The following is a 21,219-nucleotide window of genomic DNA, read 5'->3' on the forward strand; positions in this document are numbered from 1 at the left end:
CAACATTCGGGATTTTTTTTAGAAAAATCGAATTGAAAGTTTTCATACAAAAAATAAACAACTAAAAAAAAAACATTACTCAAAGTTGGTAAAAATCGAATTTCGAATCAAATATCTTTTCAAATGTTTGAGATATAAGCTTTAAACTAATTTTGTCTTTGAAAAATATTGTTGTCAACATTCAGTCAATTCTTGAGAAAAAATTTAATTGAGAGTTTTTTTTACAAAAAAAAAAATCTAAAAGAAAATTTAACAATTCGGAAAAAATTGATTTTCGACTCAAATATCTTTTAAAAAATTTGAGATTATGGCTTACAATTTATTTTTACTTATAAGAAATATCGTTTTTAACATTCGGAATATTTTTTAGAAAAATCGAATTGAGAGTTTTCTTACAAAAAATAAAGAACTAAAAAAAACCATTACTCAAAGTTGGTAAAATTTTAATTTCGACTCAAATATCTTTTCAAAAACTTGAGATTATGGCTTCCAATACATTTTACCTTTTTTTTCAACATTTGGTTAAATTTTGAAAAAAATCTAATTGACTGTTTTCTTATAAAAAATAAAAACTTAAAAGAAAATTTAACAAAAGTTGGTAAAAATTGATTTTCGACTCAAATATCTTTTAAAAAATTTTGGATGAAATCTAATTGAAAGTTTTTTTTTACAAAAAAATAAAAACAGTACTGAGACTTGGTAAAAATTTACTTTCGCCTCAAATAGCTTTTCAAAAATTAAAAATGTTGTCTTCAAACTTTTTTTATTTCCCAAAAAATATTGTTTTCGATATTCAGTAGTTTTTTTTTATAAAAATCAAGCAGTCCGTTTTTTTATAAAAGAATAAAATCTTAATTTGGTAAAAATTGATGGTCTGTTCTTAATATCTCTTAAATTAATTTCATTCATCGAATTTTTAAAAATTTAAGAAATTCTACGAAAATTGGTAAAAATTTGTTTTCGACTAAAAACCTCTTGAAAAAATCTAGATTTTCAAACTGAACTATTTCTTTATATGAAAAATATTGTTGGTAATTTTTTTTAACCCAACAAGAAAACGTACAAACTTATAAGCAAGACAAATCGACAGACGGGTTGGGAAGTTATCAGTGTGGGTCGCATCCCAGCCTCTTTTTTATTTTTTATAATGATATTAAGATTCTATGGGAATAAATTCTCAGAAAAACTACCCCCTTCCCCCCTTTAGAACAAAATAATTAAGTTACATTTTATTCATTTTAGCGAATGTCATTTTGACGAGATCCAGGTTGTAGTACCTGTGACATGATCGTTAGAGCATATGGAACTGTCATGCCTGTGGTACCTTAAGTTTCCACGGCCATTGGCTCTTGCAAGGCATTGACAAACCTTTCCTTATCCTTGCTATGAAAAGTGCTACCTTAAATTACCCAGAGCTTATGGGAAAAATCTAAAGCTTTACTTAGAACAATGCATGTCAAAATCGGTCAATCACTAAGTAAGGGGTACACGACCCCCTCAAATAATATTTTCTCATTTACCAATTCCTCAATAGTGCAGTATAAACATTAGCCAAGTTTATACTTCACTTAGAGACTATCTTTCAGAAAACTCCATCTCCTACCCCTCCCCTTTCAACAAGACTCCAAAACCTCCTTCCCTGTATCTTTTGTTTATCAAAAGTCTCATGTAGGTGCACATAAAAATAGATTTTTCACAGCCTTCGATTTTGTATTTATATCTTGTTAAATAGCTTCATGAATAATTTTACTTTTTTCTTATTTATTTTCACCAAGTATAATCCAAGATCTCTTATCGACAAGTTAAGTGGTGTAATTAGGGTTTATTCATTGATTTCGAATAAAATAACGTAAAAGATATGCTCGTTCGCGTCTGCTTCGTCCTCCCTCTCACCATCCACACCCACGCAAATCTATTTATTCAAATTACAATACATAATCCAACTCACTGTGAGGAGGGTTCTCTTCCACCTCACTTCAAAAAAAAAATATAAATAAGAAAAAAGAAAAAAAGTTCTCAAAGTGCAGTTTAGTGTTGTACAAAATAGGGTTTAATTAATTCTTTTTTGGTTTGGTATCTATCCGAGTATGATAAAGAAGAAAAAAAAAGTTGGTGTTGGCTTGAACGTCATTTAAATGCAAATTTGAATAAAGACCATGTTGATGTTGGAAAAGGAACCGAAAAAGGCGGTAAACGAGCTTAAATGGGTTTGACTTTGTGTCTTTAAAGGGGGTCTTTCAGAGAACTATATACAAAGCTATAGCTGTACAATAAGTTTTGCTGATGGTAAATTTTAAAATTTGGAATGATGTACCCTATAAAATGGAAACAGAACAGAATCGTTTTATTGTTGTTGGGTGTTGTCGTGCGTTGTGTGAAAAAGTTAAGTTTAAAATTTAGATGCTAGTTTATGACCTGAACCTGTATAATGTTAACTATCATGCAACTTTTATACATTTAGGTTCACATTTTTGTGTGATTGTTGTGATGTAACCATTATCAGGAAAATTATTTCCACTTTTTCTCCTGGTCTCAACTCTGCCTTAAACTCTGTCTTTCAAAAGTTTTTTCCTAAAACAAGTTTTTCTTTTAGTTTATTTTGTATTTTATTTTTAACAATAACAATATCGAGTTTGAAAAACAGCCTTTTGCTTTAGCTTCAACGACGAGAGAATGAAAAGAGAAAAATGAGGAAAAACAAAACAACAAACAGGTTTTTAAAGTTTTTCCAGAAGTAGGTGGCCAAACTGATGGCTATTAGGTAAAATTTGTGTTACAAACTTGAATTGAAAAGGTTTTTGAAACTACTACTAAAAAGACAGTATAGAAGGTATAACTATGCCTACATATTCTTATTAGGAACAAAAAGGTAAAGAGGTGTGTATTGAGTCCATGAGGAGAAGAGTGTTGTGTATAGTTTGAAATATATTTAACATACAGACGCACAAAGAAAATTTGGTTTTGAAGTTTTTCTTAATTTTCTTTTTTGGGAATCTTAGTATTTTTATACCACTTTAGTTTATATAAAAAGTTGCGTAATGAAACTTTTTTTTTTTTATCTTCTAAGGACCTCAAGAGATTATAAAGACAGTTGTGTATTTAAAACAAAAGTTTTTTTCTGACATTTTGAGTAAGTTTATTCACCAAACTGTGATATTTACTCATGAATGGTGATCTTGATTTATAGAATTTGTGTAAGCTCGAAATAGAACTTAGTTTTTAAGGTCAAAAGGGGTGTCATTTTGAAAAGTCTGGGCAGATGTCAACTTTGGAGCTGTGATCTTCTCAAGTTTGACAAGATAAAACAACGTCATTAGAACAAAAGACGCTTCAACAACGCATTGAAATTTCACTAATTTACTTCAAAAAAAACTTTTACTTTTCAAAACTTAATAACTTTAAGGAAGTTATGAAGCACCTTCTTGGCTGGTAAAAGAGTGAAGCTTTACAAGCTTTTGAGACATGATGGTGATGTGATGAATCAAAACCGTGTATGTCTCTAAAGATCAACTGAAAATATTGCTGCTGTTGTAAAACCCGTAGTATTGGAGGAAACCAAGGTTTGTCGAATTATCATCGATATTTGGAATAAGTCATTCCACAAAGGTTTTAGGGGTCTTAAAGTTTAATTTACGTAATAAATTTAAGTGAATTGATCACCAATAACATCGTATCTTCACTGAATCGGCCTTTAATTGAATTTAAGCAAATTTCATCTTCAGTGAAAAGGACTACGTTAGAAAAAAGAATTATAGAATTTTGAATTCAGAAAATCCAAGAAAAATTGTTAAAAAGCCTTCAAACCCTGAACGTGTAATTGAAAATGTTGGCATTTTGCGACCTTTCAAGATCACTTTCTAAGTCAACAATTTTTCAAAACATCTTGTGAAGAGTAACTCATATCATTTAACGTCAGAAATATCTCAAGAACCGACAGAGATATAGACTTAAATACATTTTTTTTATAATAAGCGCATACTCAAGGGGAAAATACTACCCTTATTATGTAGATACAGTGTGATCACTAGGAAAGGGAAAGAGGGGTTGAAAGGAGGTGTTGCTGCGCATTGGTTTCGAATTCATAAATATTGCAATGGCCGGGAAAAACAGAGTGTGGCAAGGCATTCCACATTCACGTAGTACGGATAAAGAACAAATCTCTGTTCTTGACAGTACGACCGAGGTTTGGCTCGAGGGTAGATTTATGAGCATTCCTAGAAGCGCGAGTATTACGGTTGAACTTGTTAAAAAGGAGGAATGCAACTGGCTATTTCTCTGGAGCATAAGCCGTTAGAATAACGGTAACAGAGGGTGAGACAAGAAACATTTCGTCGATGCTCAAGCGACGTAAATGATCTTATGATGGAAATATCACCAATCAATCTAAATGCTCTACCTTCAGTATTGTCCAAAAGGCTTTAAGTAAGTTGCAGGATCACCAGCCCAGATATAGGATTTATACTCAAGCTTTGGACGTATACACATAAGTCTTGTAGATAACAGCCAGATCAGAAGCGGGAAAAACTTCTTGCATCGTCTTAGAATACCCCAACATCTTGCTGTATTTTTGGAGATATCGCGTATGTGATCGTTCCCCAAAAGGTGGTTGCTGATACACATACCGAGAATGTCGAGGGGTTCAGTCTCCTCGATGCAAGCGCGATGTATGGATAATGGCAAGGGGGGTATATCTCGCTGTAACATACAAGGATACAAGACAGCATTGGGTTTTCGAATCATTAAATTCCACGCGGTTTTTTATTTCTCAGTGTACAATGCTGTTTAGGTCGGAATTTAATGAGGTTATCATATTTTGTAGTTGCAGTTCCACATCCGAAGAAGACGGATGTGAATCAGAAAACGAATATGACAAGCTAAGTGTTCTATCGTCAGCGAAACAATGTATTGCATTAGATTTTGCAGAAAGGAGATCATTAATAAAAATGAGAAAGAGTGTTGGAGATAAAACAGACCCCTGAGGCATGCCAGTATTTTTTGTGGTTTTCAGGCTTAAATCCATCCAATACAACTTGTATTCAAAAATTCGAAAGGTTATTACTAATCCAATGAAGGAGGGATTCATGAAACCGAAAGCATGCCTTTTGTCGATAAGATAGTCTGATGCCAAACCCTATCAAATGCTTTTGAAATATCAAGTGCAATAATTTTACTTTCTCCAAAACGATGTAAAGATTTGCTCCACTGTTCGGTGATATGAACCATGAGGTCACCGTGGACCTTTTGCTACGAAAGCCGTATTGTCGGTCATTAAGAAGCTTTCGATCTTCTAGATAGTTCTTGAGCTGGTAATTAATCAGTGTTTCAATGACCTTGAAAAGAAGAGCGTAAGTGCAAGTGTGAGTCGCATCCCAGCCTCTTTTTTTAATACCGAACTAAAACTCTTATTTAAGCACCCTGTATTGACATTTTCTGTGAATTTTTGAATTGAATGGAAGGTAAACAACAATTCTGAGGGCTTCATTGAAGACCTTCTATTGCCAATACCTATCGTAAATTGTTTACCACGAAATACATTATAATAACGACTCAATCTTCCATGAATTCACTAAATAGGCTCCTTTCTAATTCATCTTTCGGAACACAAGTACGAGTATACTATAAAACGTAGGTATTTCTCATTTAATCCCGATTTTGATATCTTTCCTCTTCTCACGACAAATTTTAACTTTCTCACGATGTTTTTTTTTAATTCAAAACTTATTCATCACATCATTGGCTCTTTCAAGAGAATCAAAACTAACAAAAAAAAAAAAAACAATACCAATGGTGTCAAGAGGTTTGGAAAATTTTGTATTTATCCCCTCAACTCTAAACAATATACGAGATACGTATTCCCATCAGCCATTAGCAATCAACCAAAATCAACTAACGCTGTAAGCTTTATAAACATGCTCCAATCATTCGGATAGTGTTATATGATGACACTTGTGTGTGACACCTCCTTTAAACGTTCGCTAATGAGGCAGAGAGCAAAAGCAACTCAATACATGGATATGGATACTGACAAACCTACCTATTTAAACAGGTATAGCTCTACATAGCTAAAAGGTATATAGTTAAACAATTCTGTTAAATGACAATCCTCTATAGACGTTTAACCATATTCATATATATATTCGATTCTATAGAAAATACAAGAGAGAGAGTGAGTCTCAAGTGCAATTGCTGGTAATTACCGCAGGGTATTGAATTTCGACAAACATCCACTTCATAGTCATCGTGTCGTCGTCGACGTGTATAGTTTGAGGAGAAGTCTACATATAACTTCACTATAGATGGGCTCTACGTATGTCTACTTGTCATTTGCAATGCACCCAGCGGCTCGTCGTCGTTCGGCCTGACCAAACCAAACCAATGACGATTTGGCAGCTTTAATATATTAATGTCCAATTCACACCCCTCCTCTTTTCACAATCACAATCAGTCCTAAACAAAAAGTGGTGTTGTTGTCTTCGTAATGTCCAATATAACAAAAGGCAAACGAAAATCCCCATTAATCCCTTAACGATACAAAACACACCATGCTACACCAATTTACCGTTACATACCCCCGACCCGACCCAACCAAAACCAAAACCATCGACTTCGACTTTAGCTTCGGCAGCCATCATTGGATTGTGCACAAGAGATTATTAATAAGTGACAACAATCTGTACGATTCGACGACGACATCACATCGACTAAGACGAAGACGAAGACGAAAACGACGACGACGTTAAGTAAGAAAAGCCAGTCGAGTCGAATTAAAGTCGGAGTTCGTCGAGGATTGAGGAAGGTGAGAAGTGAAGACCGAAGAATCAGTGAGAAAAACATCGATGAATACCTACCAACCAAGTGGAAAAAGAATAAGATGACAAAACCAACAACAACAACACCAACTAGAAAAAAAAGCTGATGGCAAGTGTTAACAAGCGGGGGAAATATGATCTGGGTATACATCTGGTTGACACGCCGCACATACACTTCACTATCACTGTCACCCGTCACCGTCACCGTAACCGTGATGGGAACATATGAAAATAATAACAATGTGCCTATAATAAGAAGTTCCCGAGATATGTGCTAAAGGAAGATGGTGACAATGACGGAGAGAAAGGGAGACCCTTCATTTCGACGTCTTCGTCGATGCCATACTTTTATAATATAGTGCGTCAGGCTAAAGCCATTCAGTGTGTCAACGTCAATGTCACGTAAAATCCATAGATGGAAAGTTATGACGTGCTTGACAGTTTCATATACTTTATGAGTATATCGAGCGTATATGTATGGAAGACTGGTATAGAGTCAACCGCAGTTCCATAACCAGTGGGCTGTCTTTTCATCATAAATACGAGCTCCTTCTGAGATTAACTTCGTCTTCGATAAGCCGCACTCAGGCATCAGCCAGCCATCAACCATCATCAGCTTCATCGATGCTGCTTCAGCTTCACTTCGGACGGTAAAGGCATCCTTCCAAGATGAAACCTCAAGCCAAGAAGCACCACTGCCGAACACCACCGCAGCCGAATCAGATTTTATCCGCCGACGGACACACATTTTTTTAATTGATTTTCATGTCGATCAGATGCAGATAACGTTTTTCCAGTTTATATGTTAATTTTCCACGTGGAGTTGGAGGAAAAAGATGCATCGGTATCAGAAGATCCAAAAAGGAAATGATTTCCGCTCGATAAAATCGGAATTATTAAGTATCATCATCATCATCGTCATCAGGAGCTCTCGGTCTTTTGTTTTTAGAATAATTTCCCTCCGCCACACACCCATTTTCATAGTCATCGTCGTCGTCGTCGTAGCTCGTTGGATCGCATCGCATCGGATTGGATTGGATTGGATTGGAATGGATCGGATCTATAAATCTATATGCAAATGCATTTCATCCATATCGAAGGCGATTAATTAATCTCCCACCAGTACCACCTTCCATCTCTCACCTCTCCTACGATTCTCTAATGAGGTTGGTTTGGAAATTCAAAGAGGGCATAAGTATATAAAACCCCATGGATGCTAATGGAACGATTTTACCGTTACGAAAACATAAATAATAAATTTTCCTTGAATTTTCTTCTTCAAATTGACGCCATAGTAATAGAAATACGAGAGCGTACGAGTCGAGTATGTTTGCCTCCGATTGTAAATCTGTACGTGTAAGAACGTTTAATGAAATGAATTTAAAAGAAAATCTGGGCCAAACAATTGAGAAATGAAAATATTTTGAGAAAATATAATTTTGTGGGTTTATTGCTACCTCACGACCGCGACATCAACATCGACTTTGAATTGACTTTTTCAATGGTCTGGGTATAAGCCGCGCCGTCCGCCGCCGCAGTACAGAAGTCTAGCCAGAGCATAAGAAATCTTTGTAACCTTTATAAAGAGGAATAATATTCAGAGCCTATCATCTGCCCAGCAGCGGTGGTTCTTTCTGATCAAAAGTCAACTGGTGTTCTGTCGTTGGTTTTGTGCTTGATGCGGATAAACTTCTGCCCTTAGATTGAACAGTGGATATGTTAACATGACAAGTGTGAATTAAATTCAGTTTTTCCTTCTCACATTCGAAGTTTTCATCAAAGAAGAACCATTTGCATAAAATTTAAAAAAAAATGGTTTTGCGTTGGGCGCCATTATATATCAGAAAATAATATCCTAGAAAATGCTAATCAAAGCATAACTTTCAGCTTGAATATCTTATGGATAACGCTAACACAGACTGCAATTAGAACTGGAACCCACAGTTTATACGTAAAGAAAGAGATATTTGGTTCTGCATTGGGCGCCATTTTTAGTTGAACAAAAATTTATTTTCTAAATATCTCGTTTATTGTCCATTTTAGGTCAAAAATTGTTAAAACAAAAGCTGTTCACAATTTAATCTTCTACAACTTTCTTTATGATTTTTTTTATCTATGACTGTTATTGGTCGAATTATTATGGAAAACAAACATTTTAAAATCAAGGAACAGCATCCAATGGTTTTATTTTAATTAAATACTACTTTTTATCAAGACAAGGGCTTTAATATATTGTGGATGATTCTTACGAAGCAGAAATATCCATCACAAACATTAAATTACTGTTAATACACACAAAATAAGATAGTTTTGGCTCTGCGTTGGGCGCCAGTTTTTGCATTTATGATTTTCTCTCTCTCTAAACAGATCTTTTTATCAAGAAAGACGCTTTTATATCAAATTGATGATTCCATAAATAAGCCTAATTGGACAAAACCTACTTCAGTCTATATGTACAAAATATAGATACTTTTGGTTCTATGTTGGGCGCCATTTTCCCTTTAAAGGAAAAATCAGTTTTTAAACTAGTTTAAAACAGGCAGCTGAGGTTATTCAGAGCAGAAACTTTAACATCTTTTAAATGGTGCTTAAAGTGTAAAGTGAACTTTATTCTATCCACTTTGTCCATAGTTTTTGTTTCACATTGGGCGCCATTTTCAGGTGAACAAACAATTGTGTGTATTGTCTTCGTTAAACATTATAAAGTGATTAGAATTTCATTATTCAATACAGTTTTGTGGCAGATGGATAAAGGGCTACTTGATACTGTACTTTATTTTATATTTTCAATTCCAAATTTCAAAGTTAAAGTTCCCACTGTTCTTTGTCACTAACCAGAGATTTTAAATTAAAATTAAATTTCCAATTTATGGAATGCAATCAAAAATATAAGGCACTGTTCTGCTCATCATCGTAGTTGTCGTCATCATGATTTTTCATTCTCATCATCATCATCATCATCAAAAACATCGTCATCATCATCAACTGCACGCTTGAAAGGAGGCATTGTGCGTTTTGTTTGGCTGACAAGGTTTTTGGTTTTAATATATATGTATGTATGAATGTATGTAGATAGGAATAGTGTGCGGTGTCTGGTGTGGTGGTGAATGGCGGTGGGAAACGACTTTTCAATTTTCCAATCTTTTTGTTATTCTCTAAAGCCCACAACATTTTCAGCTTGATACATCAACATCATCAACATTTTCAGGTCTTCGAACCAAACCATTGTTTGATACCACAGCAGGCGACCGATGACGACCGACAACAACGTACCGACCCAGGCCAGGGGTAAGCTGAATTTATTGTGTTTGGATGTGATGAGATTGTCATTTATTATTATTCTCACTTTTGACAAAATATCAAGTGGCATCCCATCAGTGACAGCCACATCAGTACGACCTTCCCGTTCCCATGCAATGGGAACCTCCATTAGGAAAGGTAAATATTTTCCTAGGGACCCACAATGTTATAGAAAGTAGGGATATACAATATACACCGCCATCCCTACTTCACTTGTTGTTTGGGAAAAATTATTCAGCGAATCGCTTCTGTAATTATGTACCTACTTTCAGATAATAAAAGCAGGCAAGGAAAACAAGAGGAAACCTTATCAGAGGAGAAAGAAAAATAGATTCATGTACACTCTTTGGATGCAGAGGCAGACAAGTTAAACAATCATCAGAGAGAGAAAGGGAACGGGAACGGAAAAACAAAAGACTCACGTTCACGTCCACTTAGTCACTATAACTACATAAAAATTGTGTAAAGAGACAGTGCGAGAGCAGGCAAGTGAGTCAGTAAGAGTGGGGGGGTAACTTTTAATTTAAGCACGAAACAAACCGCATCCCAAGTCCAATTCCCAACCCCTTCCCCCGAATCCCATCAGGAATAAACCAACAACAAACCGAAACCACACGGGCGGACAGGCGAACGATTTTTATGGTTCGGCGCGCTGAATTTACAACTCAAGCTCGCTTGCCTTGCCTTACGCTTTGCCTTATACCCGTGTTCCATGCTGGCCGTGCCGTGCCATGCCGTGCACCTCAACCTGCCCTCATTCATTTGGGCCATGTGGGGCAATTGGAGGATGAGGATATTACCCGCAGAAGAGATTGAACAAATGAGGAGAGAATACAGAGCTACAGCTCTTGCTGCGCGATTCAATCTCGAAATGGGAACATCATCACAACAACGACGAACGACGACCGTCGACGTCGTACACAACAGAACACCATACAACATTTTGGTGCACAACACAGGTTCCATAGTTCCATGGTATACCATCATCGTCTTCCATCCTGATGCCATTCTCAATCTCATTCCTCCATATTAATACCTCCCTCCACAACTCCTTTTATACCTTTTTTTGTTTAATTTCAAAGCCCTCTCTCTTATGCGCCTTTATTTGAGCTTCGAGGACAATTAAAATTGTCTGGCATGCGATAGTGAAGCGATATATGCATGAGTATCGATTTCACATTCAGTTTTTGTTGTTGTTGTTGTTATTGTTGCTATAATATTATGGCAGAATATGGTGCGGTTAAATTGGATATTGTATCGAATTTCATTTGATGCGGTTTAACACTAGGTGACAAGTTTCCATATATTTTTTTTGAAAAAAAGGATTTCTGATGGAATTTGTGAATTATATTCGCATGGACTGATAAATGTGATACTTTGATATAATGCGATTTAAAGTTATTCTCATGCAGAAAACCATCAGCTGTCAAAGTCTGTTTTGTTTTTGTGTTTGAAGCCCTGGTTGCAATATTGTCTCGTCGGATAATAACACACATCAGTCCATCACACTTTTTTTTTGAGTATAATTTTTAAGGGTTTATAAAACCAGATGGTCAGTGTTTATCCTTCAAATGCGGGTTTCAAAGTTATTAAACTCAAAGTATCAGCGCTGATGACCAAAATTTCGGATTTCGGAAAAAAGGTATAGTTGTGTCATGGAGCTGTTTTATGTAAAAATGTATGTTTTGGTCACTTGAATCTTTCTAACAATGTGGATGATAAGACTTTGTCGTAAGGTAAGGTAAGGACTTAAGTCAGAAACTAGTCACAAAGACTCCAAGAACTTAAGAATGAATTTTTCTATCTTTTTGTCTAAAGACTAAATTGACACGATATTTAGCAGTTGTTCTTGACTCAAGTTGTTGTTGTTTAAAGAAAGAGACAAAAAAAGACTAATACACCAAATAATCATAAACCTACAATGCTATTTTTTGACTTAAGGGCTTTTTACATATCGCCAAAGAAATTTGAGACACCCTTTGATCCGTCAAAGTGTACAGGAGATCAGAGCTCCGCCCCGTCCTCACTTACAAGAACAAGGCCTGTCTCGAAACCACTATTAAACAAACTGTTAAATTGTATGTAACTTTGGCAAGGTCTCGAAAAAAAAATCAACTGATAACCTTCAAAATGTTCGAATTTAAAAATGTAGCCATCCGAATTTTTAAAGACACATACTACTAAATTTTGCGCTGAATATCGATCACAACTTTTCATCTACTGTTCATTGGTTTTGAGAAGGCTTTTGACAGAATTGATACTTTTGGCTTGTCTGGACAAATTTATTTCTATGTTATAAAAGTGGTTTATAATAGGGCCAAATGTCACTTCTAACACTTAGATAGGTTATTACAAGTGGAGTCAGCCAGGGCTGCATACTGTCCCCAATTCTGTTTTTATCGGTGATCAGTGATGTTCTGCGGACTGCCTTATCAGGAATTAAAAAATAAATTGTTAATCAACAACAATCAACAGTCCGTTGAGAACTAGGGCCTAGTGACTTACAACTCCTAAACATTTTTGTGTTCAAGTACTGTTGTCAGGGAATAAAGGGACCTAAGCCGAATCCGGACGCTTAATTTGAGAGAGCACTTTTCATGCCAAGAATTTTTCAATTTCTCGCAAGAGGCAGTACCCTTGAAAAAAAAAATCTAGATGGCACAGTAAACGGTCCTTTCTTGACAGAAATTAGAATGAAAAATATGGACTCTACAAACATACCTCAAACCTACACTACGCTGGTGATGTATGATTGCTCTCTCATAGGATCATTGATCTCCATTAAGTGACAACAAGTAAAGAAAGAAGCAACATTTTGGAGAAAATACGATAAAAACTTAGAAGCTCAGCCTCGTAACCTCTCAATAATCACTTCTGGTAAATATGAGATAAAACAACTAAAGAAATCATTGAAGAAATGAGTCTACAGAAGGTGGAAATTTACATGATATGCCGTATTAAGAAATCAAAGGCTGCGTTCGGGATGTTTTCCAATGTCTGGAGAAATAACCGGCGGAACGTAAAGACCAAACTATGAACTGTTCTACTAAAATAAAAATCAACAACTAGAGAAATTAGAGATTTTTTAGTATCTTGGAAGTAATGAGTCTACAGAAGGTGGAAATTTACATGATATGCCGTATTGAGGTATCAAAGGCTGCGTTCGGGATGTATTCCAATGTTTGGAGGAATATCTGTCTGAACTTATTTATTGAATTCGTTAAACAAACTAACGTTAGAACTTAAGACTTATATTACATTTATTCTTAGATTTACAGATTTACAATGCTGTAAGCAATTTGCAAAAAAAGCTAAAGTAAAACTTGATGAAGGACGTAAATGAACTTGTAGTCTAATACTTGAACGGCTATAAATAAAGTTTAATTGTTCCAAAATTGATTAATAAACCACAGTTGATTGAATTTTCTGTGTTTGGAAAGCGATAAAAGATTTATGATGATTGTAAGGCAGAAGTGGTATATAAGTTAGTTCATGTCAGACAAGGGCTTTAACATATTGTGGATGATACTTATGAAGCAGAAATATCAATCAAAAACATTAAATACACACAAAATAAGATAGTTTTGGTTCTGCGTTGGGCGCCAGTTTTTGCATTCATGGTTTTGTAAAAGATAATTTTGAGTCAAGAATAATACCTAGCTCAGAGAAAGTAGAGACTTTAGTCAAATAAGAAAAGTCTAGTTGATAATTGAAAGTCAAAACATTTTGTTTGAGTGTAACCCACACTGATTTACATTTACCTATGTTTAGTAAATGCTTATTTATAAAACACCATTCGAAAAAACTATTGAGATAATCTTGTAGGAGTAAACAGTCGTCAAGTGAGTCAATACGTTTGAAAATTTTAATATCATCAGCGTAGATTAAAACAGATGAGTGTTTTATAATAGAAATTAAGTCGTTAATGTACAAAATAAACAGTAAAGGACCTAAGTGGCTACCTTGTGGTACGACAGAGTTGGTATAAAAATATGATGACCGCTCATCAATAAAAACTACGCTGTATGATCTAATATATAAGTACGACGGAACCCAACTAACAAATTTATCGTTAAAGCCTTGGGATTTAAGTTTGGAAGTTAATGTTTTATGGCACAATTTATCAAAGGCCTTCCTGAAGTCTGTGAAGACACAGTCAACTTGTTTCCGTTTTTCAAACGAATCTAAACAAAAAGATCTGAAATGAAAGAGGTTAGTAACTGTTGACTTATTTTGAGCAAAACCATGTTGACTGTCACAAATTATAGACTTACGATATGACTTTACTAATAATGGACTCAAATAACTTAGGGATGACGGACAGTTTTGCAATGGGACGATAATTTTGTATTTAAATTTTACAACCATTTTTATGTATCGGTGTTATGAACGAACTATTTCAAATTTCAGAAAAAAATGAGGATTTGAGCGATTCATTAAAAAGAATATGAAGAGGATAGGATAAGTAGGATGCACATTTTTTCAAAATATAAGAAGGCTAAGGATATAACAAACGTCAAGTTCTGAGGCTTTGCGAACGATTTCATCTTCAGAGATCCAAAGACTAATTGAATTGAAATGAGGGAAATTTTGTGAGAGGGCCAATAACTCGGGCGTTTGATAAGAGTTCGCTACTTCGAAAGCATCTTTGAAAAAATTTGCAAACATATTTGAAAATTTTTTAGAGTCATGGCTGAGTTCGTTGCTGAAAGACATGCAGTTTGGATACCCGTCAGTATTTCTGTGACTATTAACATAGCTCCAAAAGTTCTGTGGCTTGTTTTTTATGTCGGTTTCGGTATTTTAAAATAAGTCGTTATAAAGAATATCTGAATAGTCAATAAACATATTTCTTAGCTCGTTGTCATTATCAGCTTTTGTTTTATTATATTTAATCCAGGCCTTGTTTCTTTCATTTCTTAAGTTTTTTAGGCAAGAGTCAAACCATGGAGGAGATTTAGAAATATTGCGCTGTTTTCGCAATGGTGTGGCGTCATAAAAAAATTAAATGCAAATAGCATTAATGTCACAGTCCTCAAATAAATGATTCTAACTAAAATTACATAACAGATTGAAAAGTTCATTAAGTCTGCATTCTTTAAAGTTAAATTCAATATTTTCTTTGGAGCAATTAGGAACATTACATAAATGTATGTAAAGATAGGTAATGCTTTGTGATGTCGGCCTTCTTCGACAAGTAAGGTATTGGCTGAGTTTACAGCAATATCAGCATTCGAGCAGTCCGAGAAGAATAGAAGGTCCAATATTTTGTTGAACTTGTTGGTAATCCCATTGTCAAGAATTCGTTGCTAGAGGACATGTCAATAGGAGATAGATAGTTCTCATGCGTCTGTTTAGTCCTGATCAAGTTTGGAAGATTTAAATCTTCTAAGACTAGTAACTCGTCTTGTGGCTCAATTTGATCTTTTATTTTGTCCATGAAGACCAACTTACGAAATGTTCCACTCAACCAAAAAATCAGTACTATTATATGGATGTAGGTTTAAAAAATATCAGCAATGATTACTAGGAACATGGAAAACTTCATTAAAAGACAGGATTTTACTGGATCAATCGTAAATCCAATCGTAAAAAGAAGGACGAACCATTATAGGAAGACGGAAATATCAGTGGATTTCTTCGAAATGATAATGAATGCATTCAGGATTGGCAATGCAGTGGAATCCATTCACTCAATAAGGCAGAAGAGTCGGGAGACCAAGAAGAACAGTCGAGGAGGAATCTTCTAGATTGGGCAAGAGCTCTAAAACATTGCCAGAAACTGTACACGGAACTTGTAGCGTGTATAGAAGAAGTTAAGCATCTGTGTCCTATTAGGGAACAACCACGGACATTATAGGTCTGAGGACCTATATAAGTGAGTAAGTATGTATGTTTTACTAAATTAACCCCTTTCCATCTCTGGTTCGGTCTCAATTCAATTGTCACAGTACTTTTTAAAAAACTGCAGCCTAAAGAATCTATGCACAAAAATGAAAGAGCTCAAAAAGACTAAGTTATCAGTACCTGCTTAAAAATCATTTTTAAATCAATTTAAATCTAAATCAAAAACCCAAAATTTCTTCAACCAAGACAAATTCTTTATTTATTTAAAACAAATTTTGTAAGAGACATTATCTGGTTTATGTGCATTCTTTAGCCCGCATAATAAATTAATGTCTCTCTATGTAGACCTATTTTTCTGAAATTTTCTGAAAAGACTTAAAATGCAAGCATATTTTTGGGTCTTTTTTTATCTTTAATCCCCTAATGGTTACATTGATTGGAAACATAGACCTTGTTACGATTTGTAAGCATTCTTTATAGGTACGAGAATTTGTAAGGGTCAATGTACTTTGTTGTCCTTATGTAGCCTATAACGTGTACCCTTATCGTTATAAACGTACACAGGAAATAGGAAATGCTTAACTAAAGGTATATCTATCTATTTTATTATTTGGAAAATTTCAATATTGATTTATTTTAGGTACGGAGTACACACACAACATGTTGATATAATTATCTTTGATTCAATTTGAAAGTATTTTGTTTGACGTAAATGGAACCAATCAAAAAAGGTACCTACACCGAACCTTTATTTGAGATACAATATAGACACACAAAAAAGGAAGAAGAATGTATCTCAGGTACCTAATTGTTTCATATAGACTGATAGTATTATTTCGTTTTTAGGAAACTTTTCTCGAAATCTGAGGTACAGAGTTTGATATAGTTTACGAGGGTATAATTCAATTTTAAAGGCTTCCAAATAGTTGGTAAGGAAATTATTTAATAAAAATACAAGAAACAAGTAACAAACGTTGCAAAAAGCAGCCCTTAGAATGTTTAACAGAAAATTAAAAATTCAAAAGGATTAAAACCAATTAGCAAAGAACTTGTTGAATTTCTTTAAAATAATTATACAAACAAATATGCAAATTGTAAATAAAAGAACACAAAACACAATTGACACTTGTGTGATAGTTATAATTAAAGTCGGCTTTAGAAACAAGTTAATAAAAAAATAATAAAATAACTTAATATTTTTATGACACAAGGAAACAGAAACATCAAATCAATCCAATAAATTGAATGCGACAAGTAACACGCCCACAACAACGTGTCTTGATTAATTTTTAATTCCAATACATTGTGTTATTTCTTTACAAACATTAATAAATAAATATCTATGTTTTCTGTACTATTTAGCATACAATTAATGATTTATGCTTTGAATATTAAAGTTATTTTAAATTAAAACAAAATAAAAAGTTATCTGCGGTATGTTTGTGGGTAAGTTTGTGGATAACTCGGGTATTGTGCTATTTCCTGAATGATGTGACATTAATTTGCAATTATTTCTTTCGATTCGAATTTACATATTTAATTTATACGAAGTGTGTGTGTTTATAGTTGTTAGTAACTTTAGTTCTTTTTGATTTATTGATAAGAAACATATCTTCGGTAAAATTTTTAAAGTACGTGGCTTAAAATTTTCAAAATAAAAATGGTAATACTGAATGGTTTTTTATTAGGAAAAATTTGATTTTAACAGCTTGTTGAGGCCATATTGTTTTTTACCTTTCTGCCGAAATATCTTCTTTTAATAAGTCACTTAAGACAATTCCCCATAGCAAGTTACTGCATCAAGGAACACACTTGAAAATGATAAACGTTTTTTTATCAAAATGGATCTTCCAAGTCCACTATTAAACGTTTGGTGGCTAAATTTAAGACCATCGGCGCACTGAATCAAGACTCGTATTTCAACAAAACGCGAGATCTGCAGAAAACATCACAACTGTTAGTAAAAGTGTGCAGCAGAATCCGAGGCAATCAATTCCGTATCGCTCAGGGGAACTTGGCCTGTCGCAAACCACAAAATGGCTAATTTTGAGTCGTGATTTGGGCCAGGAGCTGAAACCAAACGACTTAAATACAGCTTGTCTTATTTAATTTTAAGATCGACGCCTTTAATGGGAAAAAACCTTTACAAGCCCTTCATTCATAGAACGTAAAACTTTATAGATTTTCATAACATTTCTAGTCCTTATTAAGGCATATCCATTCCGTGGTTTTGGTAGAGTTTGCATTTAACACCTCCTAAACTTATCTGTTTTTTGTATTTTTAAACGAATTTCAAAACCTTTTCATAACTATTGAAAAATAAAGCAAGGAGTAGCTTATATAAGTTGGGAGAAAGTTTCAACATAAACAAACAACACCGGACCCTAGATCGACCCTTGTGGAACACCTTTAAGATTTAAAAGAAAATTAAGCAAATATTCTTTGACTTTTTCACGTTGAAATCAAAATTCTGTTATCTTTAACAAAAAGATAGAATGACTAAGTGTATCCGATCCAGGTCAAAGGCAACTAAATAGAAAATTTGATCGTTCGATCTTTTTGAAGTTTTTTTTTCGGGCCATAAAATCTTCTATAATAATCCGTGTTGAGGAAATACTAAGCCTTCGAAGTTGAATCATTCAAATTTCTATTTTTCAGTATTTTCAATGTATCAATATAGTCAGTCACATCGTAGTAGACCACTTATCCAAATTATTTAACGGCGATAACGAACCGAATTCCGCTGTAAGGGAGAAAGAACCACGCCTACCCAACCTCGCCGAAGTGAAGATAGCTATATCTAAACTAAAGGCAAACAAAACTGCTGGGGCTGACGGCATCGCTGCCTAACTATTCAAAGCAGCAGGAAGAAAACATGCCCGATGAGTGGAATCTCAGCATAGTTTTCCCAATACATAAAAAAGGAAACCCTCTAAATTGCGCCAACTACATAGGCATCAGTCTCCTTAACATTGCATATAAAATCCTTTCTGCCGTATTATGTGAACTTTGAAGCCGTTCGACAACAACCTGATTGGTCCTTATCAGTGTGGCTTCAGGCCAGGAAAGTCCACTATCGGCGGAATATTTACACTACGGCAGATCTTGGAAAAAATAAAGGAGCTTCAAATCGACATCCACCATCGCTTTATCGATTTTAAAGCCATGTATGGCAGCATCCATAGGGAAGAGCTCTACCGATCAATGTCAAGTTTTGGAATCCCTGTCAAACTTATCCGTTCGTGCAGAATGACTTTATAGAATGCACGCTGCTCTATCAAGGTCGGAAAAGATCTTACCGATGCATTTGATGTCAAAAAAGGTTTTAGACAAGGCGACGCACTGTTAGATATGCGACTTCTTCAACATCGTTCTGGAAAGAATTGTGCAAAACTCAAACGTCAACACTAGAGGCACAATCTTCAAAAGGTCCGTCCAATTACTCGGATACGCAGATGATATTGACATAATTGGAAGATCAAAGCGTGATGTCAGTGGGGCGTTTTTGAGCATTGCGACGGAAGCGAAGAAGATGTGTTTAGTGGTCAATGAGGGCAAGACCAAGTCTTGGACAAAACGTCACCATGGACAGCTATATTTTCGAGGTAGTTAAGGACTTTGTCTACCTAGGCAGCGCTATAAAAACAGACAATGACACCAGCGCTGTAATCAAACGAAGAATAACTTTTGCAAATCGCTGCATCTTTAGACTTAGAAGGCAATTGAGCAATGACACTCTAGACACTCATCATCCCAGTTCTCATTTATGGCGCTAAGGCCTAGACCCTGTCAAAGAAAGATAAGAACGTCTTAGGATGCTTCGAGAGAAAAATCCTTCGCTTGATTTTTGGTCCCCTATGCATAGATGGAGAATAGAGGAGAAGATATAACGACGAAGTGTACGGGCTGTACAGCGACACTGACCTAGTTAGCAGAATTAAAATCCAAAGGCTTAGATGGCTAAGTAACGTAGAGCGAATGGACATCAACGCTCCAGCCCGGAAGGTCTTCGAATTTAATTTCGAAGGACGGCGCAGTAGAAGAAGACTGCGACTCAGGTGGCGCACTCAGGTGGGTGAAGACCTCAACCAACTTGGCGTGCAAAACTGGAAACAGCTAGCTAGGGACCGAGCTGGCTGGAGACGCATGTTGGTTGAGGACCAGATCCGCCCCGGACTGTAGCGCCACTTTAAGTAAGTAAGTAATATAATCAGTCTTTAGTGATTTTTTCCACAATTTTTAGGCAGATTTGTCGATGTCCAGATTCTTTCCAATTTAACTTGAGCTTAGACTCTGATCTTTAACCAACTTTATTTTCTTTGAAGCGTATAATAGTTACGATTACTGGGTTGAACTTCCTTCGTCACCCTGGCAGCAAACTGAAGCCCTTATGTCCGTTGCGCTTTAAGAAGAATGTGTAGAATGAATTGGATGGCGGATGGAAGGTATTTCGGGTCCCAAAAATTACGATACGGTCCTGTTCTCGAGGTACTAACTGTGTCCATTATTTATACTTATGATTAATTTTCATTTGTTGGCACATAAGGAACCTAACGTTTTACAGTGGCTTAAGTTTATAAAAATTATATAAATACAAATTACATGTCAAAAAAAAATGTTAAAAGTCAGCTGATTCATCATACTCAGGTTGTTCATTCCTGGTTGTCAACGTAAAACTTTTACCTCGGTATATGAAATAATCTATGAAAGTTAATGTGAATTCAAAGCAGATGAATGGCAAAATCTATATCATAAATATTTCCTCGGCATCTTTGAATATGTATGCAATGGTCTTGTTTTGTTTTATTGTTGTAGATTCTGGGTGATTGAGGAGAAGTGCAACGCTTTGGTACAAGTCTAAGTTTCAGTTTTAAATTTTCAGATGTTTATCATTAGTCGAGATTATGGCAACCTTTTAAAAAACTTCACTTAACAAATGGATAACAATTTCCATATAGTATTTTTATAGGTGTCTTAAGTCCAATCTTTATTCAAAAAATGTTGTCTTAGCTAAACCTAGTTGAATTTGTAAACGCACCCTTTCGCGAAACATCAAACGTTCATTGTCAATTTATTCAGTAAATTTTATATTTTCGTCATAAAGTACATGAAAAAGCAGCGTTTTCAAATTATAAACATTTCCTACCGAAATTCGCAGTCGGTGATCGCTGCTTTAAGAACATTACCTCCAATTTTTGATACTAATTCTTGCTCTAGAATCTAGGCAATAACAAAGTTTAGTTTAGCCAACATTTGAGCCTAC

General features: G+C 34.9%; 1 protein-coding gene across 6 annotated transcripts in view; it reads right to left on the reverse strand.

Annotated features, from left to right (window-relative positions):
* The window catches only part of LOC129940367 (protein slit), a 224,096-nt gene that overhangs the window by 183,758 nt on the left and 19,119 nt on the right, over nt 1-21,219 (reverse strand). The gene's annotated exons all lie outside the window — the stretch shown is intronic.

The sequence above is a fragment of the Eupeodes corollae genome, chromosome 1 (assembly GCF_945859685.1).
Source record: "Eupeodes corollae chromosome 1, idEupCoro1.1, whole genome shotgun sequence".
NCBI lineage: Eukaryota > Metazoa > Arthropoda > Insecta > Diptera > Syrphidae > Eupeodes > Eupeodes corollae.